This window comes from Podarcis filfolensis, assembly GCF_964270895.1.
Source record: "Podarcis filfolensis genome assembly, chromosome: Z".
In the NCBI taxonomy this organism is placed as follows: Eukaryota; Metazoa; Chordata; class Lepidosauria; order Squamata; family Lacertidae; genus Podarcis; species Podarcis filfolensis.
In genome coordinates this window covers 43,851,520-43,878,443 of record NC_139617.1, presented here as the reverse complement: position 1 = coordinate 43,878,443, position 26,924 = coordinate 43,851,520, and the positions used below count along the sequence as shown (strand labels likewise).

The 26,924-nt window shown below is 45.7% G+C and overlaps 1 long non-coding RNA gene across 1 annotated transcript; it reads right to left on the bottom strand.

The window, feature by feature from the left end:
* Positions 1 to 9,777: 9,777 nt before the first annotated feature.
* LOC310754952 lies at positions 9,778 to 22,996 on the bottom strand. The gene is made up of 3 exons (XR_014544101.1): positions 22,742 to 22,996; positions 20,707 to 20,819; positions 9,778 to 9,813 (listed from the first exon to the last, which is right to left on the bottom strand). It is a non-coding gene; the product is annotated as an uncharacterized lncRNA (long non-coding RNA).
* Between the last annotated feature and the right edge of the window lie 3,928 nt (positions 22,997 to 26,924).

Below are 26,924 nucleotides of genomic sequence, written 5' to 3'. Positions count from 1 at the left end.
CCCCCTAAGCACATGTATTGTATCCTCAGTAAGTGTGTTCGGGATCCCTGCCTTCAACATGGAAAGTTGTGTGTGTGGCAGCAATCATGTGTTTGAGAAGCCAGTATGCAGTCCTTAGGCATGGCCGGTGATGGCTCCCCATTGAGTGTCAGCCAGGGCACATGCAGGCCTGCCCTCAGTGCTGTGTGAATGAGCCCCCTGTCCTGTGTTCTCTGCTTTGCAGCCACAAGGGCATTGCTCATGCTAGAGTTTCTCTCTGGGCAACTGCAAGTGATGACCTGGTTTCTGTAGACAAACAAAGAGCCCATTGGAAAGACAAAAGTGTTCTGCTTCTGGAAGCACAACAAGCAGCTGGAAGAGCAGTGGGACATACATGCATGCCTTGACTACCTCCCTTTCTGAGTTACATGTGTCGGTGACTTCCCCACCTTGTTTTCCACAGATCGCCACACGGCATCTGAAGAAGTAGGTTGTTGCCCACAGAAGCATGTACCACTTTATAATAACACATTATCCAAAGTTATCCAAGCTGGCATGAAACATATTTTTCCACAAATCTCCCAGAATATTTTATCCTGTATCATTTTGTCCATGTGCCCCACATTTATCTAAATATAACCACAATGGCCTTATTTACATCAACACTTCAGCCCCTAACCCTAGCTGTTGCCAGGCACTGACAGAATGCACTTTGCATATGGTCTGAACCTATTCTACCCATATCTTTGTAGTGAAAGTCTGATCTTTTGCTACTCTGTACAGATCTAGCCTCAAAACTCCACTGGAATAATTATGCTTTGCAGGGATGGCAGGGTAGCCAGTTTGGGATAACAAATCCACAGATTAGGAGATAACAAATCCACAGATTCCATGATGGTGCCTCTGTGGCTGCACCCAAGTTGTGTGGGTGGAAAAGAGGAGAGAGGTTCAGCCCCCCTCCCGCCTCTCTGCTTCTGGGAGGCTGCAAAGTTGCACACACGCACACGAACACACTCCAGAGAGATGACCCCTCCCTGTAAAGTTGAACCCACCCACCCACGCTAGAGGGATGATCCCTGCTTGCCTCCATGAAATTAATGTACCTAAGTAATTCATCTCTAGCCATTTTGATGGTTCTACTTAGCTGGATACAATCTCCTGTCTGAAGTCACTGAAATGCAGGAGAGAATGGATATAGAGAAATGAACGAAGAGCTTATCTTTGGAAAGGTTTGGCATGTGTCAGGCAGTGCCCTAAAGCTGTGTTGTAGGTTTCTTTGTGGGGGAGCTGAGTCCCTTCCAATTCATGAAGTCCTGTACCAGTGAGGGTTAGAATATAACAGAGGAAGTTGCTGGACTTATCAGACAAGTTTATTTGTAAGGCATGACCTTAGCTGGCCACTTAAGTGTCTTCATTCCCAAAAGAATGAGCTAGTAATGATGCCTTTCCCCACCCCCACCCCTCACCTAATGGTAGATAGGGGACAGTAACATGTGGTCAGTGGACTGGGGGACTAAGCTAGTCCCCTAAATGTTCCTGGTAAATTAGAGTATTACAGTATTAAAGCCTGGCACCTCCTTCCCAAAGCCCATGAAGCTTCTGTCTGGCTTAGGGAGGGAGGTGCAATGCTCACATGCACGGCATCAGGATGTCATGATGTTGCCCCCGCTCATCACCCTTGCAAGCTGGTGCCTCTGGCCACCACATGCCACTGATAGAAGGGCAAAAGCCAGAGAGTTATGTTTGAGTAAGCTGGAAGCAGGCTGGAAGCTGGATATACATAGACATGTTTTCCGTGTGCTGGATCTAAAGCTGTGACCAATGGAGAAACAAGATCTGTTGGGGAGTTCATTCAGTGGGCCCCTCAGGTTGTATATGAGTGTAAATAAAGCCATATATCCTAAAGACACCACAGTCTTTGTGGACCTTCATTCCAAAGAAACAGAACTCTGTGTAAGTGCCTGGAATCCGTCTCTCACTGCTTGGTGATTGGGGTGGTGTGTTAACAGCTGTATCCTTGACCCACCACAATATTGGATGAAAGAAGTGATCTCATTCCCAGAAGTACGGTACTCAGCACCCACTTCTGCACAATGGAAACCAGGTCACTCTAATTTGGGCATGTAGGTATGGATTTCAACAGCACACTATTCAGGCAACATGCTGGTCTGCCTTTCCTGATAGAGCCAAGAATAGAATGACGATCAATAGACTTTTTGTCTTATGCTCAAGACTAAGGGATCAAGAAGAAGCTAAGTGGGACAGATCAAGTGACGAGCAAGTGAGCAAAGGAGAGCAGAGCTTGGTATGGCAAATGCAGGGAGAAGCTAAGATATGATCACCTGGTGACTCTCTTTACATTCCTCCCACTTCACTGAAACAAACCCAGGAAACAGATTGAGCAAGGAAGCTTGAAGGGTGATGAGCAGGAAATATAACAATGTGGTTCCTGCATGCCCATGCACACATACAAAGGTTTTGCATGCCTTCAGACAAGGACACTGAGCCCAGGTCCTGCCCCCCTCCCTCCTTGCTGTCTCTCATCATGCACAGTGATGCAGATGTTTAGAATTAAGAACTCCAGAGCACACATTTCCCTAGTTCAAAATTTCTGGGCAATTTATAAGCCGCAACTCTCCAACATTCAAGCTCAGGTTGCAATTTCTTTGGCCTCATCTCCAGGACCTGCCCACTTCCCATTGCAGCTTCCCTTCTCTCCTTTCCTATGAAATTTACTTGGTGACAGTAGCAGCAATGAGAAGGATTACTACTGCATCCTTTACTGAGCAATGCAACTGCTTTGCAGATGCAAAGACCCTGGGGAACGCCATTTCCCCAGGGCTCCTAAATCATTTCAGGTGATTATGATTATGATTATTATTAAAATTTATATACTGCCCTTCATCTGAGGATCACAGGGTAGTTATACAATATAAAAACACAAAAATACATAATGTGATAACCAACAAAGCAATACCTCCCCATACTCAACATGGTTTAAAAAGACCATAGACTACCGTAATTAGCCAAACACCTGGGAGAAGAGGAATGTTGCATATCTTTAGGCATCAGGTGAGCCTCCCTGGGGAAAGTCTCCATAAATGGGGAGAACTGTTATTGTGTTGCCACTCTCCAGGCTTCTCATGGAGGAAAAACATAAAGAAAGACATCAGATGATGATTGTAGGGTCTGGGTTGGGTCATATGGGGAGAGGCTGTCCTTGAGGTACCGTGGTCCTGAGCTGTCTAAGGTCAAAACCAGCACTTTGAAATGGTGATCCAGAAGCCCCAGGAAAGTAATTACAATTCCCAGAGATATTAGCATATGAGATACTGCATACCCTCCAAGTGTCCCTATTTTCCAAGGACAGCCCCGGAATTATGAAAGCCATCCAGGCTTTTGATTTGATCCCAGAATGGGATCCCTATTCCGCCCACCATTTCTGCCAAACTCAGGGAGGAAGGTGAGTTGATGTTTGTCCTGAGTGATGGCATTGGTGGTTGTGAGGGAGCACCTTCCATGGCCGCTACTGCTAGCCTCCTCCCTTGGATGGCTCACAGCAGCTGCTGGGTAGCAGGCAGGCAGGGAGGAGAAGAGGCTGCTGTCACTGAGGCCCATCCCTATGTAATGTGCTGGCTTTGAGGGGCGGACAGAGGGCAGGGCCACTCTGGGTGGGAAGAAAGGGGGAGTGGAACTGAGTGCAAGCAGTCTTGATTTTGCTTTTTAAAAATGCTTCGTGCATCCGTGTCTAATCTTGCCCCTTTCTGAAATTTATTTATTAGTGTGGTTTTCTTTTCTTTTTGTAAATCTACCAAAGAATAAGATAAAATGAAATCAGGATTAGGGGGTTTCCTCAGGATGGTGGAGGCTGTGTGTGCTGTGTCCCGTTGGCGTAGTGGTGGTAGCACTCTCCCTTCTGCTGGGAGGAAATGCACGTGGGAGGAGTGAAAAATGTTCCTATTTTTATCTGAGTAATGTTGATACTGTTCCTGCAGCATTCTGGGAACTATTCGAACTGCAGCAGACCTCATTATCAAGCACTACCATGTAAGTTTTCATGGGGGAAGGAAAGTGGTCTTAGCAGGGTATTCTCAAAGAAATTGGGGTCTGTAAAGCCCCCTTTTTTCACCCCATTTCATCTACCTCAAACCATTCTTTTGGCTTTTTCTTCACTACATACAAATGGAACTGCAAAAATGGGGCAGCATTTCAGTTCACCCTGGCCACTTTAATCAGCTTGCCACATAGCATATGAGCCTGTTTTGCATGCCACTGCCTTCAGAGATAGACAGTGGCATTTAGGGCTTCCTTAGTGGTGACACCCCAGCTGCAGAATATTCTCCCTAGTGACACTTGACAGGTGCCTTGTTTGCAACACCAGGTGAAGACAATTGTGTCCTCGTGTGCTTTATAATTGATTTTCTGGTTAATTGCTGCTCTGGTTTTCCTTCTGTGGTGCTTAATAGTTTATGGCTTTCATGTCATACAAACACCGGCAGAGGAACAGGGCTGCGGAGGGAGCGGACCACCCCCGACACGCACCGTGCACCCCCCTGCGCGCTGGGCGCCACGCCCCCACAGGTAGACATCACACCCCCAGAACGCGCACCACGACCTCGCAGGCAGCGTACCACGCCCCCAGAGGCAGTGTGCAACACCCCCAGGGCGCGCACCACACCCCCAGGGGTGCCAGACATGCCCCCGCCTGCTCTCCGCCCCTGGTAGTGGAGCATGCAGCTTTGCCACTGCATACAAATAGCTAGCTGAGTTTTTTTAAAAAAACACTGTTAGCTACCTTGAAATTGTGTGTGTGTGTGGGGGGGGGGTTAGTGAAGGGATTGAGAACCTCAGGCCCAGGGAACAAATGCAGCTGCCCAGGCCCAGGCTAGGAGCTCCAGTGGCACAATGGGTCAGTGTGTCTGGCTGTTAACCAGAAGGTTGGTGTTTTGAGCACCCAGAGACAGCTGTGGGCAAGATTCCTGCATTGCTGCGGTTGGGCTAGATGACCCTGGGGTCCCTTCTGATTCTACAATTCTATGATTTTTTAGCCAGCCCACAAAACTCTTCTCAGGCCACACCTTGATTTCCCCTGGCTTGAATGAATTCTTGAACTGTCACCTGCTTGCCTGGAGGATGGACAGGTGTGATTGTGACTGCTTGCAGAGACCTCTGGTTTTGCATGGCTGGAATGCAGCCTACTGTGCAAAAATAGCAGTCACATCCATTGCTCCATCCGCTTTTACATCTTGCTACATTCGTTACCGGCATATGACCCCTGGAAAACCTTCCCATGAGTAAATGTACCCCCTGGACTAAAAATTGCCCTGCATCCCTGTTTTTATGAAAGACCCCCCCCCCCAAAAAGCCTTTTTCCTTTTTTATTATTATAATACATAGCATTAGGGGGCAGAGTTTACACATGTACTTCTTAATGCCCAATGCATTTGTGGAATTAATCACAGGATGAGCTAAGGGTAGGAGAGGATGGCGAGTGCTTCTTTCCATGTTGTTGAGGTATCAGCATGGTGGATGGACCATAAAAGTCATTAAAAGGCATAAAAGTCAAGTGTGTACAGAAGGGAAAGAAAGACACATTGCTCCAGCAGCTCACTGCTACAAGTAAGGAAGGGATGGCCCTTTCTCTGAAGATGATAGTCCTCTAATCGAGCTGTGACTTTATCTGAAATTAAAATCAAACCTGACATATGGACAGTGGTAGGAATGAATTATATCTCAGCGATGGCTGGAGCATTCCTTGCTAATTTTCTGCTTTATTCAGACAAGGAATGGGTTGAGAAGGGAAAGCAGAGATGGGGGGTGGGATTTTCCCATGCTCCCAACTCTGCAGGCATCAACAGGTCTAGGATGGAGTAATATGAACAATGAGCCACTGTGCAAAAGCACCAAGTGGGGTGGGTAGGGCAGACGGCTGGGTGGAGAAGGAATCCCTTAAATATCCGAAGCATCCATGTCATGAGTCCCATGGAAATGCCATGAAGGAGATGGTCAGATCATGAGGAGGAATGGAAGGAGCTTAGTGGCCAGAGCTGGACAACCCTAGGGAGGGTCCAAGCAGGATGGGGGAGGTGAAATTTACTGACCGAGTTTACTTGTACACAGCTTTTCCACAATGAACTGTACCCCAAACAAACTGTACCCCAAGAACTGTACAGCAAACAGCCCAAATGTCAAAATACAGAGCATTGGAAATACAGATATGCAAAATACATAACATATCAGTAATTTTTTAAATGGCAAAAATCAAAAAAATTGGCAAACAGAATAAATTAAATATTACAAACACACACACAATCTAGGCACCTATAGAGACGTCTGATATCTGATAATTGTCTTGGGGGACGGGTGTCTCTCAATGGGCCTCATGCTCAGTGGTAGAGCATCAGGTTCAATCCTGGTATCTCCAAGTAGGGCTGGGAAAGAATCTGTGCCCAAAACCATGGAGACCCACTCAGTGGTGTAGCATGGGGGGTGCAGGGGGTGCCGGCCGCACCGGGCGCAACATCTGGGGGTTAGGGTTAGGGGGTGCAAATCCACGGGTTAGGGGGCGCAAATCCACGGGTTAGGGGGCACAAATTACTTGCCTTGCCCCGGGTGCTGACAACCCATGCTACGCCACTGGACCCACTGTCAGTCAGCGAGGGCAGCAGTGGAGCCTAGTACACCCTCCTTTCTCAAGCAGTTCATGCTGGGCATGCTGCCTTTACTGGCACACTGCTCCATGGAGTGCAAGGCCCTTGGAAGCGAGTTTGCTGGCCCCCTGCAAGGTTTGGAAGCTGCCCACTCTGATCCAAGGATCAGGGACAGTGATGGTACTTGGGCAAAGGGTTTCCTGCCTTTGTGACTGGACCATACTTGTTTAAACAGTGGTTACAGAAACATTTCTGAACAGTGAGGAGAGGCTAAAATCAGGGAAGGGAGCTATTCCCAAATGTGTAGAACTTTAGACGGGGGCGGGGAGGGGGCTGAAGGCTGAAAATGCACTTCAGATAGAATGCATTTGTTCAACAGTGACAAAAAAGAAGAAGGAGGAAGTTCAAAATGCAGTTTGTAAACTCTCCTTCTTACATGGATCCTCAATTGATTAAAAACCCCAGTACATTTAAAATAGCAGACTTGTTGTTCACACATTCACACTGAGAGAGCATCAAAAGTGCTTTCGGGCAGCAAAAAATGGCATGTGCAAATTGAAGTTATGTCCAGTGAAAGTCCACCCACTGTTCTGACATCCCAGCACAGGGAAAGTAACATTATCCCATTTTCCTGCAGCTCATTTTACTGGCTATCTACTGTGCTGTGTTGCATAGGGACCCTACTGTTGCAGTCAAAATATATACCGTAGAATGGGATGGGGAAACTGTGGCCCTCTAGGTGCTGTACTTCAACTCCCACCTACCCATATGAGCCAACTCATAGGGGCCAAGGGGTCTTCCCCACAAATAAAATATTTGAGGGGCCCACCCCAAGCTGATGGTCATTGCCATTCAAATGGTGTGTGTGCACCATGTCATTTGATCAATTCTGTGGGGTGGGGCCTACCTGCCTCCCCATACTTTATTCAAGCTGGCACGCCTGCACCTGCCCCATTCACCATGGCCAATGGAACATAGGAAGCTGCTTCATAGTGAGTCAGATCATTGGTCAATCTAGCTCAGTATCATTTACACTAACTGTTAGCGGCTCTTGAGATGCTCTGCATGCAAAACAAATGCTCTACTGCTGGGCGACAGCCCTTCCTCCAAATCTTCAAGGATGATAGGAGGTGGAGAGATGTAGAAGATACATACTGTGTCACCCATGATATAGAAGATCCAAGAGCTTGACTGCCCTGCTGCCTGCATGCAAAGTTATACATATGTACCTCAGCCGCAGAAGGGCTTTCCGATCAGGTTGGCGGTTCGAATCCCTGCGATGGGGTGAGCTCCCATTGCTCGGTCCCTGCTCCTGCCAACCTAGCAATTTAAAAGCGTGGCGGGAAGGTAAATGGCTTTTCCATGTGCTGCTCTGGTTTGCCAGAAGCAGCTTAGTCATGCTGGCCACATGACCCGGAAGCTGTACGCCGGCTCCCTCGGCCAGTAAAGCGAGATGAGCGCCGCAACCCCAGAGTCGTCTGCAGCTGGACTTAACAGTCAGGGGTCCCTTTACCTTTACCTTTTACCTCAACCATCCCCGGGTAAGAGAATTTATTTTCTTAGTCTGTGCAAAAATGTAAACTACCGGTAGACTGCCTAGTAGAAAGATCAGAATTACTTCTCTTATGTATGTATGGTTGTGCCTTTTTCCATACCTAGGTGAGAGCCAGTGAAGTGTAAGGGTTAGTGTGTTTGGAGACCAGGGTTTGAATCCCAACTCAGCCATGAAGCTCACTGGGCGACCTTGAGTAACAGCCACTGCATAACCCCCAACATTTCTCTGATGAAAATAGGGATGTCCTATTCTATAATAATTATAATAATAATTTTATTATTTATACCCCACCCATCTGACTGGGTTGCCCCAGCCACTCTGGCAGGCTTCCAACACACACACACACACCATTAAACATTTAAAAGCTTGCCTATGCAAGACTGCCTTCAGATGTCTTCTAAAGGTTGTATAGTTACTTATCTTCTTGGCTTGGGGATCGCATAACTTCATACTCTTCAACATTTATCTGGTGAAAATAGGGACGTCGTAAGGAAAAGTGGGACATTCTGGGATCAAATCAGAAACAGGGACAGTTTCTGTAAATCTGGGACTGTCCCTAGAAAATAGGGACACTAGGAGGGTCTGCCACTCTCAAGCTACCTTGCCTCACAGAGTTGCTGTGAGGTTAAAAAGGGGGAGACGAGACTCCTGTGCACCACGTCGAGCTCCTTGGAGGAAAAGATCGTATATAAATAAAATGAATAAATAAGAACATAGGAAACTGCCTCATACCAGCTCTGACTATTGGTGCAGCTTGTGCAGTAGTCTTCCCCAACCTGGTGCCTTCAATGTGTTTTGGACTCCAATTCCCATCAGCCCAGCCAGCACAGTCAGTGGTCAGGGATGATGGGAATTATAGTCCAAGCCATTTGGTTGCAGGAGGGCTGGTGAATGCACTGCCTGGCTTTTACCCTCCAAGGTTACATGCAGTGGTCCTTTCCAGTCTAGGATTGAACCTGGGGACTTCTGTATGCATAGCAGGTGTGTTACCCTTGAGCTACAATATGTTCCCTTTTTCTGCACTGAGTTGTGGTCCTTCCCCCATTCTTTTCCCTCCTAGTTCATGTAGCCAGTGGCAGAGGAGCTGGGTGGGTAAGATATGTGGCTCTGCTAAAATGAAACTGACAGCAAGGCTGTCTGCAACACAACTGAATTTCAAAGCCATTCTTTCCAATAATGAAATGACTCTAAAACAGAACGTAATCAGTAATTCACATTGTAAGGCAAGTCTAATTGCTATGAAGAGGGGGGCTGAAATGGGTTTTGGAAAAGGTTCCACTGATGTATTTCGCATTGAGTTTGGTGAGGTCACAAGATAATGGGACATCCATGCTCAAGTGTTATATAAATCAATCTTCAGAACATCTTCAATCTTTGTTTAATGGTAAAGGAGAGCAATGTTGCTTCCTTCAAAGCATCAGAAAACTTTGCGAGGTTTCAGTCTTTGGTTTTCTGTCTTCACCCAAAAGGAAAGTGATGTTAAACCTGGTGATAGCCTCATGAGCTGCATCCAAGAGTACTAAAGGAGCCTGCAGATGTAATCTCAAAGCCTTTGTCTATCATCTTTGAGAAATCTTGGAGAATAGGTGAGGTCCCTATAGACTGGAGGTGGGCAAATGTTGTCCCCATCTTCAGAAAGGAAAAAAAGGAAGACTCAGGGATTGACTGGTGAGCTGACAATGATACCAGGGAGGGTCCTAGAGCAGATAATTCAACAGTCAGTCTGTACGAATTTAGAAAAGGATGCTGTGATTATGAAGACCCAGCATGGGTTTCTCAAAAATAAGTCATGCCATACCAATCTGATTTTTTTATTTAATGGAATTACAAACTTGGTGGATCAGGGAAATGCTGTGAACATAGTGTATCTTGATTTCAGTAAGGCTTTTGACAAAGTCCCCCATAATATTATTGTGAGGAGGCTGGTAAAATGTGGATTGAACGAGGTAACTGTTAGGTGGATTTGTAGCTGGTTGACTGACTGAACCCAAAGAGTACTCATTAATGGTTCCTCGTCATCCTGGAAAAAAGTGGCGAATAGGGTGCCACAGGGTTCTGTCCTGGGCCTGCTGTTTGTCAACATTTTTATAAGTGACTTGAAGGAACTGAGGGTGATGTGCATCAAATTTGCGGTTGACATTGCAGTGGGAGGGGTAGCTAATGCCGCAGAAGACAGAATCAGAATTCAAAATGACCTTAACAGATTGGAGAACTGGGTCCAAGCTAACAAAATGAATTTCAATAGGGACAAATGTAAGGTTCTGCACTTAGACAGGAAGAACCAGATGCACAGATATAGGATGGGGGACACCTGGCTTACTAGCGTGGCATGTGAAAGGGATCTAGGGTCTTGGTGGACCACAAGCTTAACATGAGTCAACAGTGTGATGCAGCAGGGGAGAAAAGTTAACGCTATTCTAGGCTACATCAGCAGAAATATACTGTCCAGATCAAGGGAAGTAACACTCTATTTTGCCTTGGACTGGAATACCGTGTCCAATTTGGGCACCATAATTTAAGAAGGATGTTGACAAGCTGGAATGTGTGCAGAGGAGGGAAATCAAAATGATCAAGGGTCTGGAAACTAAGCCTTATGAGGAACGGTTAAAATAGCTGGGTATGTTTAGCCCAGAAAAGGGGAGATGGAGAGGAGATATGATAGCCATCTTCAAATATCTTAAGCTGTCACGTGGAAGAGGGAACATGCTTGTTTTATCCTGCTGTGGAGGGTAGGATTTGAACCAATGGCTTCAACTTACAAGAAAGGAGATTCCCACTAAACATTCGGAAAAACTTTCTGACAGTAAGACCTGTTTGGCAGTGGAACAGACCCCCACAAGAGGTTGTGGACTCTCCTTCTTTGGAAGTTTTGAAGCAGAGGTTGGATGGCCATCTGTCATGGATGCTTTAGCTGAGATTCCTGCATTGCAGGAAGTCCCTTCCAACTCTAAGATTCTATGATTCTATGAACTGGCTGTGAAGGATCAGGAACAAGACCTTGGGGTCATGGTGGCTAACTGAATGAAAATGTGAACCCCGCAGCTGTGAAAAGGACAAATTCCATTATAGGGATTATTAGGAAAGGGGCTGGAAATAAAACTGCCAATAGTGTAATGCCATTATACAAATCTGTGTTGCAACTGCAGTGGAAATGTTTCATGCAGGCATCCCAGAAGGAACTAGTTGGCCACTTTGAGAACAAGATGCTAGAGTAAATAGCCCTTTGTTTTGATCCAGCAGGGTTCTTCTTATGATGTTATATTCTTACTGTATACACTACAGCAACAGAGAGACAAGATGACCCTCCCTGTTTGTGTAAGAATAATAATTGTTCCCACAATGCCCCTGACATAGTCCTGTTTGCAGCTCTGCTGTTGGCACCTGCTATCATTGCCAGGTAAACCTTCCAATACCTAGGTGAAGGTAAAGGGACCCCTGACCATTAGGTCCAGTCGTGGCCGACTCTGGGGTTGTGGCGCTCATCTCGCTTTATTGGCCGAGGGAGCTGGCATACAGCTTCCGGGTCATGTGGCTAGCATGACTAAGCCACTTCTGGCAAACCAGAGCAGCGCACAGAAACACCGTTTACCTTCCTGCCGGAGCAATACCTATTTATCTACTTGCACTTGGTGTGCTTTCGAACTGCTAGGTGGGCAGGAGCAGGGACTGAGCAACAGGAGCTCACCCTGTCGCGGGGATTCGAACCACCGACCTTCTGATCGACAAGTCCTAGGCTCTGTGGTTTAACCCACAGCACCACCCGCATCCCTACCGGTTGTTAAATGTAGGTTCTAGTGAGCCTGCTCTCATAGAATCATGGAATCATAGAGTATGGCTGGGGATGGGCTATGGCTCACTAACAAAGCATATTGCTTTGCATGACAAAGCTCCCAAGTGATGGAGTACAGCAGGGTCAGTTGGGGTGAAGTACTACTGATTATTCCACAGCAGGGATTATGATGTCATCTCCTGGGGCGCTTTAAGACAATCCTCTACATAGCAAATAAATAACCATTTCCCAGAGAGAAACCCACCTCGTCATCTAAGATAAGCAGAGGAAGAGGGAGGTTGCATTAGCATGCAATGCTAAGGATAATTACATTTGATATTTTGAAAAATCCACTAAGTCCATATATTATAATTGACCAGCCATGTCACAAGAGAGTGAGCAAATCTGTGAGTCCACCAGAACATTCCATCAGGCCAGATGTTAAGGAAAGCAGAGGTGGGGTGAATGAGGTGGGGAAAGCTCCCTTGGTACCAAAGCTATAACATCTGCACTGGTTTAGAAAATCATTTTTGCTGCGCAGTCTTGGAAGGCTATGTGGGTTGTCATCACCCTGGGTTCAATACTGTGGAATGCTCTCCCCAGGGATACATGCCTGGTGCCTTCACTGTCAGTTTTCAACCACAAGGCTTCACCCAGGCTTTTACTTGTTAATTTGGATCACACCTTTGTATGATGGCAGTCTTTTCTATGGTGCTCATCTTTTAGGGGGCAGGGAGGTCTGCAATGCATCATTATCATCTTCTAATATTACACAGTAGCAAATCAATATTCAAGGTACCGGTATTTCATAGTGTGCAAGATGATAAGTTCTGCCCCAAAGAGCTTACAATCTAATATTTGACACAAACAGAGGCCGTGGATGCCATGCAGTCACAGTCTTCCTCCCATACTTTGCTGGGGGGCAGAGGGCTTCTACTAGCTGCTGGCATGTATGCTATGGTGTGGCAAACTTACCCGTTAATCTTTGCCTTCATTCCCAGCCAAACACACACTTGCACAAAACCAGCAATAACCTTGGGGAGATGAATGACCTTGAGAGATTGCAAATATATTGCCTGTCATCCCGTAACAGAGCTGCCTCTGGTCCAGAGCTCCTCTCTGCGTTTGCTTGGCTAAGTGCAGGCCCTGAGAATACCGCAGAGACACACGACTCATTACAAGGCACATAGAAAATGTGCGCAATCTGTGGAGGGGCAAGGATGGAGGAAGGAACACAATGACTTAAAGACCTCCCCACCGTGTGTGTCCCCCCCCCTTTCCTTCTTTTTGTGCATTTCTTGGAAATTTAAAAGGTCGCCAGGAGCTAATGAACCTCGGATAGCAAAGCTGTCTCCTGTTTGTTTGTCATTTTGAGTTTTTCTGGTTGATTAGGATCCAGCCTGGCAGGAAGGTATGAAATAACAAGTGCCTGGGAGTTAAGAGAGGTCACATTTTGTTTCCTGAAAAATGCTGAATTGACTGTGGAGGGGGGAATAGTTTGTCCAGAACACTAAATGGAGTGGGGGGGGGGGGAGAAAGAAGAGCGAGAAAGTGCAGTAGTGCCACAGAAATAAACACACTGTTCTCTGCCTCTACCTACCCTTTAATAGATCTCTTTACTTATCATTTTTTTTAGCATACCCCTTCTTCAGTAAATCTCTTTCTCCCCGTCACCAGCCCCCGGTTACAGAACTCAGTGACTTTGCCACCCAAACAAAAGGGAACTGTGTTAGAAAGTTGGGTTGACTCATTCGATTGGTTAGAAGGTGGGGTTGCACTACTAAAGCATTGCAGACTACAGTATTTCTGTGTGAGAAGCTTGGCTTTATTTATTCATCTGCCATCCCTTTAACAATAAATCCTCTGGACAACCTACAAAACGCTATTATTATTAACCGTAAAATGTCTTTAAAAAATGCAATGCAAACATAAAATTGAACACGCTAAAGCACCACCAGAATAAAAACAGAAACAAACCCCAGGACAAAGTAAATGGGGTTCCCACTGTCTAAAAAGCACTCAGGCAAGTTCAGGTCCACAGTCACTCGCTCAACCAAGTGAATAGTTGTGGAAAAGTACCATCTGGATGGGGAACACTGAACCAGGCAAAAGAAGTCAAGGGAGATGTGAATCAAGGCTGGCAAGGAGTGTGTCTTGAGAAGGCTGGCCACATCTGCCCCCGGAAACTAAGGTTCCCCACCTCTGCCCTATAGTTTCCTTTACAAGCTCTCTCTGCCCCCTTGCAATGAGTGTACACCTGTACTCCTGTTCCTGCCTGTTGGCCTTGTTTTGGCTTCAACTGTGTTATAATCATCATCCCTCCCTCGGCCCAATACAACCTTAGTGTTCAAAAATGTTACTTTACTTGCTTTTATTACATTACTATCCCACCTTTCTTCCAATGAACTGTAGGTGATGTGCATAGTTCTTTCCTTCCTCATTTACAGGACCGCCTCTCCTGGTATGCCCCGCAGAAGGTCTATGAATAACCATAGTTTAGAGGTCCCGGGCCATAAGGAAGTCAGACTATCCTCCACCAGGGCCAAGGCCTTCTCAGTGATGGCTACTACCTGGTGGAATGCTCTGTCCCATGAGACCAGGGCCCTGCAAGATTTAACCTCCTTCCACAGGGCCTGTAAGACTGAGCTATTCCGCCTGACTTTCAATTTGAATTTAGCCTGATCTTTTATTCCCCTCTCTTCCCTCCCCCTCCCCTTTTATGAAGATTATCCGCTCTGAGACCCCACACCTAATTCTCCCCTGGCCTCCTTGCTGGCCCAAGTAGGTCTAATTCAGCCAGCTAGCCCTGGTGATTATCTAATGCTTGTTAGATGGATTTCCCCTAAATTGATTTCTGAACTTTGAATTTTATTGTTATTCATGTTTTTATACTGTATTTTATGCTGCTTTTACAATTAAGTGTTTTAAATTTGTTGTTAGCTGCCCTGAGCCCAGTTTTTGAACCAGGAAGGACTGGGTATAAATAAAAAATTATTATTATTATTATTATTTCATTCTCACAACAACCCTGGGAGGTAGGACAGGCAGTGAAAGAGTGATTGGTCCAAGTGAGCTCTATAGCTGAGTGGGGATTTGAAACCCAGTCTCGCAAGGTCCTAGTCCTAATTTCTAACCACTACACACACAACCCTCCCCATCGCCTCTCTCTCTCAATCTGTTCTAACACTGCTTTTGATTGGCTCTAGTTTATCGTACAAGGTCTGGACATTTTATATGCATAATGGGAAATATCCTTTACTTTCAGTATTATGCTAATGACAATGGATTTTCAGGATCTGGTAACCTGTACCTGTTTCTCCCCACTCCTGGCTATCTGCCGTGTTTGGCCCTGAACTCCATGATAATCCACTCCTGGATTTCTGCCATCAGTGGGGATGGATGATCTGGCTTTTCAACCACAGCTGATTGCAAAGCTCCTCAAGAACAGAGGCCAAGGCGTGTAATGAAAGCTACTGTATACAATTGTAACCGCAAGGGGCAATTTAGGCAGATAGAATGCAGTTACCCAAATTACAATTTAGCCAGGGCATAAATCTTTCAGCAGTAATAATAACACTTACCCTGGCTATGCAGCTTTGCATGTTCAAAGCACAGATAGTAATTTGTGTGTCAGAGGTACTTCAGCCCCTGGAAAATTATTAACCATCAAGGAAGTTGCTCCAGCTGTGAGCACCTCCGGTTTCAAATTTGCAAAAGTGGCTTGGGAATCTGTGCTCACATTATTTTTCTTTGGCCAACCACTGCAGAAACCTGCAACTTTGAATGGGAAGAGTAAAATAATAATAATAATAACACGTGACAACCTTTCTAGCCTGCCAGAGCTGAGGTTCTCATTCAGCAGGCTTTAATCCTGCCGTGGCATCCTGATGCCCTCTCTGGATTAGGGCACAATAAAAGACTGGAAGTATGCATTGCAGTATCCACCACTCCTCAATAAATAAATAAATGACCCCTCCAAATTTGAAGGTCATGGCCCCATTGTTCCCGAAGGAGATGTTTAAAAAGCAGTATATTTCAGTAATAGGTGAGCACCATTGAAATAAGCTAAAAAACACAATAAAATAATTAAATCAGCACCACAATAAGACCTTTAAGATGAAGCAGTATGAGATGGATACTCATCTGAATAGCTCAGCTGATTAGAGTGTGGTGCTGATAACGCCAAGGCTGCAAGTTGTACTAGACCAGGCTTCCTCAACCTTGGCCCTCCAGATGTTTTTGGCCTACAACTCACATGATCCCTAGCTAGCAGGACCAGTGGTCAGGGATGATGGGAATTGTAGTCTCAAAACATCTGGAGGGCCGAGGTTGAGGAAGCCTGTACTAGATGATCCTCAGGGTTCCTTCAGACTCTATGATGCTATGATTCTATGGGTGAGCTTTTAAAGGCCATATTGAAAGGGCCAAACACACAGTGGTTGGGAGGGAGCTCCACATGTGTGAGGCAACCAATATTACAGATCTTTGAGCAGGGCCTTCATCATTCATCTGAGTCAGGGCAAGCTCATTCAGGTAAAGACTGCCTTGCAGCTATCTGCCAAGCAGACTGGGTATTCTATTTCCTGCATCTGACAACAGGAGCGCAGGAAGCTGCCTTATACTGAATCAGACCTTGGTCCATCTAGCTTTGTATTGTCTACACTGAGAGGCAGCAGGTCTACAGGGTTTCAGGAAGCGGTTTCTCTCTGTCTCTCTCTCCTGAGGACTCAAGATGCAACTTTCTGCATGCAGAGCAGATGCTTCAACACTGAGTGATGGCCCTTCCACACGAAGGCTTTTGCCATAAGACATTTGATAGTCTGTTTACTTCAACAGACTAATATGGCTGCTCCTCTGGAAATTGGTACTGTTAGAGCAATTGCTATTATTTATTGCCCCCAGTTACCATTCTGTGTGTGAAATAACCATGCACACTTCATATTTATTGCCCTCAGTTACCTCCATGTGCAAAACAACCATGCACACTTCATATTTATTACCCTCAATTCCCATTCCAAGTGCAAATGTAGCATGCACAGAAAATATTTTGTAGGATTTGTCCTTTTTATAGTATCGCTGGATGAGCACTTTAGGAATTCAGTTTATAGTGTTTCTGTTCCTTTTTTGTATCTGGTTTCTAACTGGTTTTTAATTGTTTTTGTATTTTTATGGAATTGGAAGTTGCTTTGAGACTTTTTAAAAAAGCAACAAATAAATGCAAATAATAATAATAGTCTGCCGTCCTTGATCACCTTTCCATGTGGATAACAAGCATATACAGCAGCTCATATTTATTACCCTCTTCACAATTCCATGTACAAATTAAGAGCAAACATGTAATTTTTGCTCCCTTCGATCACCATTCCAAGTCAATAGCATAGCAACCCCCACCAGTGCCTGGTGAAGTGTATGAGGGGGTGTGGTTTGCAGGTGTACTACACCATGGGGGTGGGGCATCCCAAGTGGGCGGGGCAAGCAGCATGGGGTGCGCCACCCGAGCAAATGCATCATTCCCACATTTGTTTTTTGGACAGCTTCCCTCTCCCCACCAGGTGAGAAGGTGTTTGGGCATTTTGTCAGGTACTGGGAAGAGGAGGAATGATGAAGACCGCCTCCCCAGCTTTGACCCTTCCAGGGAAGAGGAAGAGGAAGACAGTTTAGATTTACAACAGGGGGTTGAGGGACATCACAGCTCAGAGACAGATGAGGGGGGAAGTTGGGAAAAAGTAGGAGAGGAGGAGAAGGAGGAAGCACCAGGGGGGTAACAGCTGACAGACACAGTGTCTTTACAAAGCATTCCAGACCCCCCCCTCCTAGAACACAGCAGGCCTTGAAAGTAGGAGAGCAAAGAGCTCAAAGGCAGAGGGTACATAGCAGCACCCGTTCCACAAACGAGGAATTGGGAGAGACAGCAGGATGTAAATTCACTCGGGATAGCGCCATTATCTAAGAGGCTGGGTTCTATTGCCTCTCTCTGTAAATACTGAATAAAAGGCGGACAGTAAGAAAAATTCCCTTGTCTTTGTACATTCCTGGGCAACCAGCCGAGATTTGCTGGCAGCATCCTGACACATTTTCTCTCCAAAATAACTTTTCTTCTTGGGTTCTTCTGCCCCACCCCTCCACTCACTCACCTGGCTCCACAGTTTGCCAGCTGCTCCAGTGCAGTTTGCCAGCCCTCCCTCCCAGGAACAACCCAAAGTTAGACCTAAACTTTTGGGAAGAGGCCAGCTGGCGGCCAGGAAGGAAATAGGTGCCCCCCAAGAGCTGCCAGCCAGCCTTGGAGGGGGGAGGGAACTTGGAGGGGCAGAGTTGGCACCGTGCTTCTGTGTTGCCTGCGTGCCACCTCTGCAGCTCTTGCTCCTCCAGGCTCTCCAAGAGTTACTGTGGGAGAGCCACTATGAAGGAGTGGACGCCATGTTGCAAAAGAAAACCAGAAACAAAGGGAAACGTTTTTTCAACATGCTGATCAGCTTTTCTTCCTAAGGAAAAGAGGCAACTCGCAGAATGGGTGTGATGCAAAGCACAGCCACCTCCGAAGAGACCTGTGTCAGCCAGAGACATAGCTGCGGGGGGGCTCTAGCCAGGGTTTCTGTCCAGGGTGAAGCCTCTAGGGGGGGCACCATTGAGGCTTCCAGCCTCGCAGCATGTCTGGGCTTCAGCTAGAGAGAAAGATGAAAAAGTGAATGGCAGTCACAAGCTCCGTCCTTCTTCGCCTTTCCCCATGAAGCTGAAGAAGGCTCATTTGCAGAGAGAAGGAGAGTTGGGAAATCTGGAGAGGCTGTGTGGCTCTTCCCAGTGAAGCAGAAGATAAGATCCCCTGTGGGTTTGCTACTGCGTGAGAAAGAAACTCTGGAGGGATGGAGGGAGGGGTGGGAAGCTGAGGAAGAGAATCAGTTGGACTGGATGATCCTTGGGGTGATTCTATGAACACTTCAGAACTTAGAATGTGTTTAAACAGCTAAGGTTGGGTCATTTTACAAAGTATACATGATCTACACACAGGAAAGTAAAGCGGGGGTGAGCATTTTTCCTGCCAGAGGCAGTTCCCTGACAAGTTTTGGTCAGCCTGGCTGCATTAGGATTGTAATGGAAGGGCATTTTCTACTTTAGGCTTGCAAAAAGCATTTCTTCCCTTACATGGAACCTAAAATGAGTAATCAAACAAAAATAAAATGGAAAGGAATCTTGTTGAAGCTTACTCAGGAGTAAATTTACATGACAAAACTCCTTGAAAGGGTTTGCACAGAACCAAGAAGATGGGTGGGTGGCATAAAGTCTCAAAGATGGGGAAAATTTTTTTTTTAAGGAAACCAGAGGGTCTGGGCTGATATTTTGAAAATGCAGTCTCTTAATGATCCTGTGACCAAACAAATCCAATTCAAAACCTGACCTTGGATAGACAATTGTTGCACATGGAAGTTCTACTTTTGACAAACAATTTGCTTTTACCGGAAGGGATGCTCATTTTCCCTTTGGTCATACAGTTGTAATAACTTCTTAGGATTACTTTATATTCAAATGATATATTGTCTGCTTTTTATGCCCTTTACGAATAAATGTGTTGAGGTGTGTGTATGTGTTCATATGTATGTATGTATGTATGTGCATGTACTGTATGTACACAAACATGCATCTGGGGGTGGGGTGCCAAACTGGGTTTTTGACCCAGGTGACAGAAAGCCCAATTTCACCCCTGCTGGATCCTGCCCTGAAGGCTCGCTTGTCCCACAGTGTGCCTCACACTGCTTTTTCAGGCAGCGCTGGGCCTGCTGGAGGGCGACCAGGAGGGGAGGCAGTGACTGGGGTCCCCTGCAGCCCCAGTGCTGTCCAGGCTGCCCCTCCCATTCGTAAGCTACTCTTCCGAGTGATAACAAGTATGCACAGCTCCTATGCATTGCCTCCTCTCCATCACCACACCAAGCTGTGTCAACTCTGCTCAATAAGTTTGCGGAAAGAGATATAATGGGGGAAAGAGACAATAAAGCCCCCTGCCCCCAGGATCTTCAGGGCTTGAATAACTTTCCTAGGCACAATTAAATGGAACACAGCACTCAGATTTAGCCTGCAGCAGAGATCCCAATGGGGGCAATGCAATCTGAACCTGCAACGTCTAAGCTTCCCTTCACTTTCTCTTCCTTTCTTGCTCAGAGCAACGAGGGAAAGACTGAATCATTTGGTGGAAGGGAAAGAAAAAAACAAACCCAGAAACCACTGCCATCTGAACTTTAATGGCTTAGTTTCTCGTAGCTGGAGGCAGCGGTTCATATGCATTCCAAACAGTGCTTTGAAAGCAAATGTACCATTTTGGAAGCTATTCTACCTGAAAAACAATATATTTCATCTACGTTCCCCCTGCATCCTCGCAGGGCCAAGAGAACGCATCAATCTGAGGGGGTGGCAGGTTCACACATGCAAGTGAGATGTCTGGATAGGGAGAGAAAGGGAGAGAGTCAGAAGAAGGTTGATCAATCGCAGGTGCAAGCCCCCACCTCCCCCCTACAATAGCTTTTACTGGAGGCCCCCAAAGCACTGGAGTTCTGAATGACTGTAGGGTGGGAAGTGATTCAGGAGGATGAATCAAATCAGTCTTCTCTGGTTTTCTTTTCCCAAACTCTCCACACTACATGTGTAGGTTCAGCCCTGCCCAGGCCTCAAACCTGGCATCTCCTCATGGTGCTTAAGAAAAGCCCTGCTGAATCAAGTCAAAGGAAAGCTTGCACAGAAAATGAGGCAAGACAGAGCCTGCTCACCTATTACACACATCATGCTGCAGCAAAACTTCCACAGAGCAATTTTCTGTAAGGCACAGGTGATGCATGTGCATATGTCTAGCTCCTGTTGGAGTTTTGTAAATACATTGCAGCTGTGTGCAGAAAGGGGGGAAAAAACTGGTAAGACTGCTGGTTGAAAGGATAAAGAAAATCCAAGGTTTCTCGTTCATGACAAACTAAGCCGTTCTGCATAAAGGCTTTATATGTGGCCAGTATGGAGTCAATAAGTGAAAACTAGCACATGCAGACAAGAAATACTGACTAAACCCCCAGTGCTTTGGGGGCCTCAAGTGAAAGCTATTGTAGGGGGGAGGTGGGGGTTTGCAACTGTGATTGATCAGCCTTCTTCTGACTCTCTCCCTTTCTCCAAGCAGTGGCACCATCTGAGGGGGGGGGCAAGGCAGTGCCCCCCAAAGAAAATTCAAAGAGGGGGTCAGGCCTGTTATGTACAGTGGTACCTCAGGTTACATACGCTTCAGGTTACAGACGTTTCAGGTTACAGACTCTGCTAACCCAGAAATAGTACCTCAGGTTAAGAACTTTGCTTCAGGATGAGAACAGAAATCGTGCTCTGGCGGCGAGGCGGCAGCAGGAGGCCCTATTAGCTAAAGTGGTGCTTCAGGTTAAGAACAGTTTCAGGTTAAGAACGGACCTCCGGAACGAATTAAGTTCTTAACCCGAGGTACCACTGTATATGAAAATAAATTTTGATGATATGCGAAGAAGCAGAGTAGCTTACAGCTAGAAAGCTAAGTAACTCTTCTAGGTGATTGATAGCTTCTTTGTAAAGACTATACAATGTCCAGACTCTTTGTATTCAGAAAAACTTTACTTTCATAAACATATAACTGATAACAATATATTTATTCAAACATGGGTACGTTCTCTTTTTTTTTTATAATATTTTTATTTTTTCCATATAAACACAACACAACAAACATAAACATACAAAGACAAAAACAGAACAAAAAACATGTATCATTTCATATCCTAATTTCATATACCTTTCTTCCCCGACTTCCTCATGCCTCCCCTTTCTGTATTCCAAATTCTTATCAATTGTTCAGCAAATCTTCCCTTATTTTAATTTAGATTTAGGCTATTCTTCCTTATTCTCCTTGTCTTAACCATTGCTAATAGTAACCATTTACTTTCCAGTCCAACATCATTCTAACTTTCATTAGCTTTGTAATATTTCTTTAAATAGTCCTTAAATTTTTTCCATTCTTCTTGCGCTGCCTCTCTTCCCTGGTTTCGGATTCTGCTCGTCATTTCTGCCAAGCCCATGTAGTCTATCACCTTCATCTGCCATTCTTCCAGTGTGGGTAGCTCTTGCGTCTTCCAGTACTTCGCGATAAGTATTCTAGCTGCTGTTGTAGCATACATAAAGAAAGTTATATCCGTCTTTAACACCCCTTGGTCGACAATACCCAAGAGAAAGGCCTCTGGTTTCTTGGGGAAAGTATATTTAAATACCTTTTTAAGTTCATTATAGATCATTTCCCAGAATGCCTTAATCTTCGGGCAAGTCCACCAAAGATGAAAAAATGTACCTTCAATTTCTTTACATTTCCAACATTTATTGTCAGGCAAATGGTAAATCTTTGCAAGCTTGACTGGGGTTATGTACCACCTATATATCATTTTCATAATGTTTTCTCTTAAGGCATTACATGCCGTAAATTTCATCCCGGTGGTCCACAACTTTTCCCAATCAGCAAACAAAATATTATGACCAATGTCCTGAGCCCATTTAATCATGACCGATTTAACCGTTTCATCTTGTGTGTTCCATTTCAGCAGCAAATTATACATTTTTGACAAATTCTTAGTACTGGGTTCTAACAGTTCTGTCTCCAATTTTGATTTTTCCACCTGGAAGCCAATTTTACTGTCCAGTTTAAACGCTTCATTTATTTGATGATAGTGCAACCAGTCCCTCACCTTTCCTTTTAATTTCTCAAAACTCTGCAATCTCAATTTGTCCCCTTCCCAAACATGGGTACGTTCTCACTTGTAGATGGAAGACTTCTTCCTCAGACTTATAAATAAAAACTGTGGTGAGACTTGCACCAGAGTTTTACCTCACTCAGGCCTTATAGCTTCTTATAAGAAGTTTTTACTTTCACCTCAGCAGTATTTTCTCTGCTCCCTACAGAGAGCTCCTGCACAGGTTTCTCCCAATTAACGTTTAGGGATCTTCCTCTGTATGTTTCACTTCAGACAGATCACACTGACACAACACTGCCCTCAGCAGTATCTAGAGAAGCCTCTCAGCAGCCATTGTCCCTCACACACAGAGAGAGGACAGAGAGCAATTAAAAACAACAGTTACTGGAATAACAGTCACAACAGAATGGAATGCGTGTCTCATGTGACTCAGTCAGCCAATCACATGAGAGCTACTGCCAGAGGAGGGAGGGAACCCATGTTAAAAGTACATAATAATTTAACACAAGTAAGCATTCAAATTTCAGGAAATTCAATCATTATCTTTAACAGGGCCCCTTCAATATTATGCAGCCTGCTTTGGGCCCCCTTGGGCCTTCCTGTGGCTGCAATGGGGTCTCTCAGACAGAAGGCCGCACTGGCCTGCTCAGCATCAGGAGACGTGCCTGACGTCACACATCACTTGTGCGCACCAGGTCCCATCAGTTGTGGGGGCAACTTGGTGCCTGTGCCAGGAAGGAGATTCAGGGTTGCCACTAATGAGCCCTGTTAGCTACACGTAGGGCTGCTCAGGAGAAGGGGGAAGTACGTGGCAGCATCTCCCAGATCAGGGCCTGGTTGAAAGCCAGTAAGTGGTGGAGCCCCCAGCTGCTATATAAGCCCCCAGTCTGGGCTGCTCCGTCGCTGATGCAACAGCTCTCTTGCAAACTTTAGCCTGCCAGAAAAAAGAGCAGGGTTTATCCTTGGCACAAGCTGATATCTACCATTAGGGCAGGACTTTGAGGCAGTAACCCAGGTCCAGGATCAGCAAGAGCCTGCCACCACCCCCTGCATATGAAGGAGCAGATGAATGTAAGACAATTAACACTGTTGTCTGTGGGTATTCATTTGCCTCCATGTTAACAGAAGTAACTATTTTTGAGTCCCACTCTAGAACCATAGAATTGTAGAATTGGAAGGGACCCAGGGGTCATCTAGTACAACCCCCTGCAATTCAGGAATTTCAACTAAAGCATCCATGGCGGATGACATCCATTACAGATGATCAAGTCTCTGTAGGAGACTTGGATGAATTTCCCTCTCATTCATTTTTCCAATAAGGAATTCATCCTCCAACTGGTCACCCAAGTACCAGGAACAATGTATTGGGGAGAGTGTCAGAATGGCAACGATACTCAGAGCATGTTCTTGGGCATAGAGACATAGCCACCTTATGCTGTCAGAGCACTGGTCCATCTAACTATGGCCCCTGCTCTAAAGAAGCAGGATGCTGGTTTTAGATGGAACTTTGGTCTGGTCCCTCAAGCTCCCGCTTATGTACTACCCATGATTGTTATGTTCTGCCTGCACTGTCAGAGGCAGTACATCTCTGAATGCCTGTTTCAAGGGGAATTCTGTTGAACTAAAGCTCTGCATTGTGGCTTCCCATAGGCATCTGACTGGCCACTGCAAGAACAGGAAGTTGAGGGGGTGGGTGGTTCTGCTTATATTCCTTTCTGTTCTAGTGGCCAGTCATACAGCTCCAACACTGTTTTTGCAGTGTGGTATCAAGGCCAGCTGTCAGGGTGCCAGGCAGAGGTTTTCGCCAGAAACTGGACCTCGGGTCTTGTCTATGCAGGGTAGGTGCTATCCAACTGAGCAACAAGCCCTCCAAGAACAAGTTGAAATATATGCTTTGTATGGTTTGAGGAAGGGAGTGTGTGAGAAGGGATGGACAGTCAAATAGCCAGTCCTTTGAGGGGGTGAGACGTCAGCTGCATAAGCATAATGGCTCCGTGGTGTTGCCCTGGCAACTGTAGCCTCCAAGACGATGCAATCAAATTTGGGGAAGAATGAAATGAGAAATGACAGAGGGGACGGGAAACAGAGATATAGCGCATGCAGGCTGCCACAGAACAGATTCAGGCAGCGAGACATTATTCCAAGCAATTACACTAAGCATCATCTTGTATTTGCCAGCTAATTACAGAATATTATTTGGAGCCCACTGTCCATCCATGCCAGCCGCCCCTTGCTCTCTGGGCTTCGTCAAAGCCTAAGGAATGACATTCTCATTAACCTGACTGTGTTTGATCTGTTGCTACATCTCCACTTGGCACAAGCCCAACTAGAACCGAGCTGTCCCCTTTGTAACACATTGCCCTTCTTCCTAGTGCACAATTTGTACAAAGAGAGGGCCCGGTGTTATGGGGAAATCACACCCTTTAGAGCTGAAATCTCTTCCCTCAAATTAAAAATATTCAGGGAGCTGGGTGGGGTCACCCAGTGATGTGGTCCTCAGTACATGCACAGGAGCCATCTTTAATATTAATTCCCTCAATCCAATGCTGAACAGAAGCACTGGAAAGATACCTCAAAGAGGAACCCCATAGAATCCATATTAAGGCTTGCCTATTTCTCTGCACATGCATGTGTGTGCGCATGCATGTATGTGCTGGCTGCTGGAAATGGGCTTGACTTCTCTCCTGGCCCTCTGCTCTCACAGTGTGGATTCACTGGGTTAAGAATCAGAGCGCACAGATCTGACATTAGAAATCTTAGAGCCCTGGTGGATCAGGCATGCTCTCCAGATACCTATGGGAAACCCAGAAGCAGAACCTGAGTGCAACAGCAAATCTCCCCCCTTGTGATTCCCAGAAACTAGTACAGTCATACCTTGGTTCTCGACAGGGTTGTCTTAAGCATATCCGACACCATGGTGCAAAGCTCCCTCCGGTGCCCCCCTCCCCATTTCCAAGAGTTGTCCACCTTTTTTTAGGAAGGGCAGCGCTGCCAGCGGGGCTGGAAGAGGTGGGCAGCAGCTGGAGGGCAGCTCCTCCAGCGGGGAAGAGGCGGAGGCTGGACGTGGCGCCTCCCTGCTCAGCTGGCCGCTTCATGCTGTGGTGGCCACAGCAGACGGAGGCTCCGGGTGCGGCACTGCATGGCAGAGGCGGGTGAAGGTGGCGAGCTGATGCCGGGAGGTGCTGCGTCCAGCCTCTGCCTCTTCCCTGGCGCCCTGCGCCACTAGCCTCTATGGGTAAGACACCCCTGGTTCTGGACCGCCTTTGTACTCGTCCATTTTGACTCCCAAATGCCGCAAACCCAGAAGTGAGTGTTCCGGTTTGCAAATGTTCTTTGGAAACCGAATGCCTGACGCAGGTTCCGTGGCTTCTGTCTGAGTGTAGGAAGCTCCAGCAGCCAATCGGAAGGCGGGCCTTGGTTTTGAATGTTTCCAGAAGTCGAATGGACTTCCGGAAGGGATTCTGTTCGAGAACCAAGGTTTTCATTTTCCCCCCCAAATTTTTTATTGATTTTCCACATTTATAACAAATATAACATAAAACACACACAAAAGAAAACACAATGCAATACTAAAAAGAAACAAAAATATCAACACATGTTACTTGTAAAACCCAATTTGTCTTTCATTGTTAACTGACTTCCTCGGATCCCCCCTAACTGAATTTCATTGTATCACCTTGTAACAGCTCTCCAAAATCATCTTTCTAATAAAATTAACTCCTTCAATTTACTATCTTCTTCTCTTTTCTGAATAATCTAAATCCATATTTCTTTACAATTCATTCTTATTCTAATCCTAAGACTTATTTGATACTTTCAAATGTCTTCTAATTATCTTATGTTACAATATTTGGCTAAATAATCTTTAAATTTCTTCCAGTCTTCTTGGTACTCCTCTTCTTTCTGATCGCGGATTCTTCCAGTCAGGTCGGCCAGCTCCAAAAAGTCCAACATCTTCATCTGCCATTCTTCTATCATTGGTATTTCTTGTGATTTCCAATTTTTGGCTAATAAAAGTCTTGCCACTGTAGTGGCATACAAAAACAATCTAACATCTTTTTGGGGCAATTTCAATCCTATTATTTCAAGTAGAAAGGCCTCTGGTTTCTTAATAAATGTATTTTTCAACATTTTTTTCAACTCATTATAAATCTTTTCCCAGAAGTCTTTCACCTTAGGACACGTCCACCACATATGATAAAAGGTGCCTTCTTTTTCTTTGCATTTCCAACATAAATTATCATTCG